The following is a 6,211-nucleotide window of genomic DNA, read 5'->3' on the forward strand; positions in this document are numbered from 1 at the left end:
TATTGAAAAGTCTGTAGAAGTCCCATCAAAGTTCAGTCACAATGAAGTAGTATTCATGTTCAGAAAGGAAGTTCTGGAAAATTAGGAAGACTACATCATGTATAAAACAACATTTAGCATAAATAGATAAATAATGTATTTTTGTTTGCTTATGAGATTAGAAAGTTTTCACTAAACTAAGGGAAGCCTACCCACATAGCAATGATTTATACCATCACATGGAAAGATGGAAGTCTCTTAATAACTTTCAGTAATGACTAAATGAATTTAGCCTAATATAAAAGAGGAAGCAAAATAGAATAGGGTTTGAGTTGCTGTTTTAACAGTTAATTCTTCTTTTCCAAGTCACTCATTTGACACACACTTACACTCTTTCCACAGAGAACAAGACAGTAGGGTCCAATGCTGTGTGGCAAATAACCACACAGGCTACTAAAGCAAACACAGTGCATGCACCCCTGGAATTTAAAGTCTAATGGTGGAGACACATCAATCAAAGATCACAACTATGGCAAATGCTACCAAAAGAGGTTCTCAACTTAGGAACTCTGTTTCATGGAAGTTTCATGGAAAATCTGAGTAGAGCCTCTAGTAACTTGGTGTCCTTCTGTCTAGTGGACAGTTTCCAGTCTTTATCCTCACTGGTCTTCCAGCAGCATTAGATAGTGATGACCATTGCCTTGTTGGAACAATTTCTTTCCTTAGGTATAGTAGCACACGATCCCATTTTCCCTCTTGCTTTTAATGCTTGATGTTTCTTCTCTCCTTCACTTAAATAACTTCCTTTAACTTGCTACTAAATGTTGGCGCTCCTTCACCTTAGACCATCTTGTCTTCTCTTTCTGCATTTTCCTTTGCAGATAACTGAGTCCTCGTGGTTGCAACTGCCTATAAGGGATGCCTATAAGGGATGCCTATAAGGGATGATCATATATTTCATCCCTATCAGATCTCTCCTCTGGGCTCTACCTGCCTGTCCTAAAAGTCCCTCAAATGCAATGACAAAAGCCAAACTCCCATCTCCCCACCTGTTTCTTTCCAAGAGTTCTTCATCTCAACCTCTTACTAGTAATGCAAGTCACATGGTTAGAAGTAATCCTTGACACTTCTTTTTCATGAATTGTATAATATACCAAGTAATCACTAAGTACTAATGACTTTTACAGTCTACACATTTCTGAAGTATGTCCATTTCTCTGCATCTCTTTCAAGAACTATCTTTCTTTTAAGTTACCTCTCTTTCTGGGACAACTGCATTGGTCTTCCTTCAACTATCCTCAACCTTTTAGAATATATTATTCTCATGATCGTCTACACACTACTGCCCTATAAATTATATTTGTTTGTAAAGCATTTTAATAATTTCTCTTGGGGCGCCTGGGTGGCTCAGTGGTTAAGCCGCTGCCTTCGGCTCAGGTCATGATCTCAGGGTCCTGGGATCGAGTCCCGCATCGGGCTCTCTGCTCAGCAGGGAGCCTGCTTCCCTCTCTCTCTCTCTCTCTGCCTGCCTCTCTGTCTACTGTGATCTCTCTCTGTCAAATAAATAAATAAAATCTTAAAAAAAAATAATTTCTCTTATAAAATGAAGAACATGTTTCTAATCATGCCTACAGGGCACTATATGATTTAATCATCACTTCTAGAAGATTAAAAACTTCCCTCTCCATTCCAACTAGCCTCTTTAGTGATATGGTCATGTGCATGGCCTATAGCACCAAATTGCCTGGGTTCAAACTCTTATACAACACTTGATACTATGTGACCTTGGGTATATTATGTAACCTTGTTAAGCTTCCTCACCTATAAAGTGTGGCTAATAATAGTATCTATTTCATAGGCTTGTTATGAAGATTAAGTGAGCCCATAAATGCAAAATGTTTAGAAAAATGTCTGGCACATTTTTAAAAAATTTTTTATTTTTTCAGCATAACAGTATTCACTGTTTTTGCACCACACCCAGTGCTCCATGCAATCCGTGCCCTCTCCAATACCCACCACCTGGATCCCCCAACCTCCCATCCCCCACCCCTTCAAAACCCTCAGATTGTTTTTCAGAGTCCATAGTCTCTCATGGTTCACCTCCCCTTCCAATTTCCCTCAACTCCCTTAATTATAAGTACTGTATGAGTATTAGCTACCAATATTTTTTTCCTGCCATTTGCACCATATATCTCACTTTTGCAGGACTTGCCAATTTCAATTTTACATTTATTTTGTTATTTTCTGATGATGGCAGCCTCCACCATTAGATACAAGCTCTGCTGGTCTCTTTTTACCACCACTGTATCCCTAGCACCCTGCAAATTTCTGTCAATAACAGCTGTTTAACAAACCTTTGTTTCATGAACAAGAAAATTAATTAATAAACCCCAGATGAATAGGAAGCTTCAAGGAGGACAAGTTATTCAATATAGTTAAATGTAGTTGAGCAGCCAAGCAGAGGAAGAGACTTCATATTATCTATGCATGAAGAGATATAAATAGCATACTTTTATACATAAAGATCTTGAGAAGAGCTATTTGAGTGAATTGTGGGGTTAGAAGCCAGAATGCAATGAATTAAGAAGTGAATAGGATGTAAGAAACTAGAAACAGATCATTAATCTAATTCTTCTCTAACAATTTGTGGACTTCTATCAATATGCAGCTCACATTACATGGAACTCAATTCACATGTTGGATAATACTGCAGGTGATCCACAGCTCCCTGTCTGATGCAGTAGCCATTAGTATTGAGAACTGGAGATGTAACTGTGCAAACTGAGATGTTCTCTGTGTATACATATATATAGATGTGTGTGTGTGTGTGTGTGTGTGTGTGTGTAGACACACAGATATATTTGTCTTTTTATTTCAAAGATTTAACATAAAAAAGAAGGAAAAATAACAATTTCACATATTTTGAAATGACACTCTCTCTTTTCCTTAAGAGGCTACTAGAATATGTGGATTGCAATACACTTCTGTTGTGCACCACCAATTTACATTGTTTTTAAGGAGACAAGTCTACCGATGGTCACTTGAACACTGTAACAATATTATATTATTCTCAATGTTTCTAATATTTTGCATACTGGTACTACTCCACAGATCACACTCTGATTAGCACTGTATTAGACAACATATAAAAGAAATTTGGTCTCACATATAACATCACAGAAAATGGAGGAATAAGGCCTTAAAAAACTGGTCTTCCCACTGAAACAATCATACACTAAGTAAGATTAACAGAATCAACTTTTTTAGAACTCTTTTAGAGCTTTTAGAAATATTCAGGTAGCTGGAGACTACTGAATTAAAGATAGGTTGGCTTCTGTTAGAGGATCACTGATATTTCTTCACATCATATAGACAGAGTGAAACTCAAATGCCCAGTACCAAACACATGTGTGAAAAAGACTCTAAAGAATGTAGGCTTCCACCTCTGCTGCGTCTTATAGACTCTGCCCAAGCAATGGGTATGAGTCTACCACACAGTCATAGGCAGACTTGAAGGAAATCATTTGAGGAAACCTATGTCAAGCCACCGGCTGATCACTGAGGCAATAGAACCATAATTTTAGTGACCAAGTGTAATAAAGGATATAGTCTTGCAAAAATTGTTTGGATAAGTCACTAACAAATGTACATCTCAGCCAATCAAATATCAACAACCACAAACTGAGGAGGGAGGAAATCTGACCTCCTGAGCTACCATACTTTGGTAGGAAACTACTTTACATCATCTAGGATGGCTACAACAAATTATTGAAAATAAAGAGTATCAGTGGGATTTGGAGAAATTTGGAAACACGATACATTGTTTATGGGAACGTAAAATGGCTCAGGTGCTCTGAAAAACAGTTTGGCAATTTTTCAAGAAGTTAAACATAGAATTACCTTATGACCTAGCAATTCAACCCCAAGGTATATATCTCTCCCCCAAACTGAAAATTGATGCTCAAACGAATCCATATGCATTCAATTTCATAGTAGCAGTATTCACAATATCTAACAGATGGAAACAGTCCAAATGGTCAACAATGGATGAATGGTAACAAATTGTGGTATGTACATACAACAAAATATTCTTTAGCCATGAAAAGTAATCATTTAATTATAATTGCTACAACATGGATGAACCTTAAAAAACATTGTATAGGGGCGCCTGGGTGGCTCAATGGGTTAAAGCCTCTGCCTTCAGCTCCGGTCATGGTCCTGGGGTCCTGGGATCGAACCCCAAATCAGGCTCTCTGCTCAGCAGGGAGCCTGCTTCCTCCTCTCTCTCTGCCTCCCTCTCTGCCTACTTGTGATCTCTGTCAAATAAATAAATAAAATCTTAAAAAACAAAAGCAAAAACAAAAACATTGTGCAATGCAAAATCAACAAGACACAAAAGGTCACACATTGTGTGAATTATGTGAGTTTACCTGAAATATCCAGAACAGATAAATTGATACAGACAGAAAACAGATTGTTGGTTGTCACAGGCTTGGAGAAAGCGGGAATAAGGAATAACAAGATACATAGGATCCTTTTCATATGATGAAAATATTTGAGAACTAGGTAGAGGTGTGGTTTCAAGTTTGTTAATGTACTAACAGCCACTGAATTGTTCACATTAAGATGGTTAACTTTGTGCTATGTGAATTTCACTTCAATAAAAAAAAAAGGTAGGGAGGAGGAGAAGTTTGGCTTCAGTGAAGAGAGAAATAGAGCATTTATTGTGGGATAATTGGTGCCTGAAGTAGGGTGTTATTTCCTTTTTAATTACTCATCTAGGAGTGACTTGAACTTGGTGAAATACTGTTGGACAGGAAATAAGAGAGAGATGGCAAAGGAAACAAGGCAGAGGGAAATAGTCAACAGTCAGTTATAGAGGTAACTGTGAATATAAAACAATAGTTGGAAATAGAGGTCATTCCCACAGGACAGAACTCATTTTATCTTTGAAGTAAGAAGTAAAAATATCTGTGAAGGGATGAGTACCAAGTTCAGAGAGAATTGTTTAAGAATATTTGAAATGGCTCTAATAGAGAAGGGAAGAGAAAGCTGCTCATGAAATCATATGAGAGCTGAGGACCCAAATGAATTTTAAGATGACTCATTTAGAGGTGCATTTATATGTCTTTTTGTGCTGGAGTATGTGCATAGTTTACACACTATGTGGGCTCTTAATCAGTTAAGGAATAGTGAGAATCCTCCCAAAACAATCAGGTGTTCAACTGTGAACATAAAGACAGCAAATGTCTGGATTGGTTTAGCTTTACAGCTTTCTCAGGTGGGTGTTAAGGACATCAATGAAGCAGAGGGTTGAAGATGGAACTTCAGAGTGAACATTTTAATTCAACAGTTCAGAAATAGAGTAGGCATTGCTAAGGGCCTGCTCAGCCATGAAACAGTGTGGCTGAGTTAGGGTGGGGGCAAGTTATTGAAAACCAGGTCATGGATTTGGAACAGGAGGTTGGATGAACTATACATGTGAATGCTGGAGTTCCCGGATGATGGCAGGTCTTGGCGTGGAGGAGAAAACACACCCATTCTTCAATGAAAGAAGGAAAGAATAACAACTGGAATTAGAAGGGGGCAGCAACAATAGAGCTGGATGTCCAGTGGTATAGTCCTGATCTGGACGTGGTAAGTGGGAAGATAACAAATCTATATCCTTTTTGAGGAGAGGCATATTTAACTAAAGAGGGTAGTGCCATCAAAAAAACTCAATGACCTAACTACTAAGACTTTTAAAGGAAATATGCATTGAATGAAGAAATGTGATCAACCTGGAAATAAGAATAAAAAATCCAGCATGCATGTATGCCTCTGGTGTTTCTTGAACAGTCCCAATTATGGGGATGGAATGAATCTGAGACTGAGAAAGGTGTTCCCTGATGAGGGTGAACCTGTTTCCTCAGGTTTACCTGCGCCTGCACTAAAGTCTCTAATCTTATTCATATACCTTTTTTATTTTTAAGGTTTTATTTACTTGAGAGAGAGCACAAGCAAGAGAGAGAACATGAGCAGAGGTGAGGGGCAGAGGGAGAGAGATGGAGAAGCAGACTCCATGCTAAGCAGGAAGCCTGCCATGGGGCTTGATCCCAGGACCCCAGGACCATGACCTGAGCCAAAGGCAGACGCTTAACCAACTGAGTCACCCAGGTGCCCCCATATCCCTTGTTCTTATTCCACAATGTCCAAAGAACCCTCTGCAGGTTAATTTAGCTTTCTAGAAACT

The sequence above is a fragment of the Mustela nivalis genome, assembly GCF_964662115.1.
Source record: "Mustela nivalis genome assembly, chromosome: 8".
Taxonomy (NCBI): domain Eukaryota; kingdom Metazoa; phylum Chordata; class Mammalia; order Carnivora; family Mustelidae; genus Mustela; species Mustela nivalis.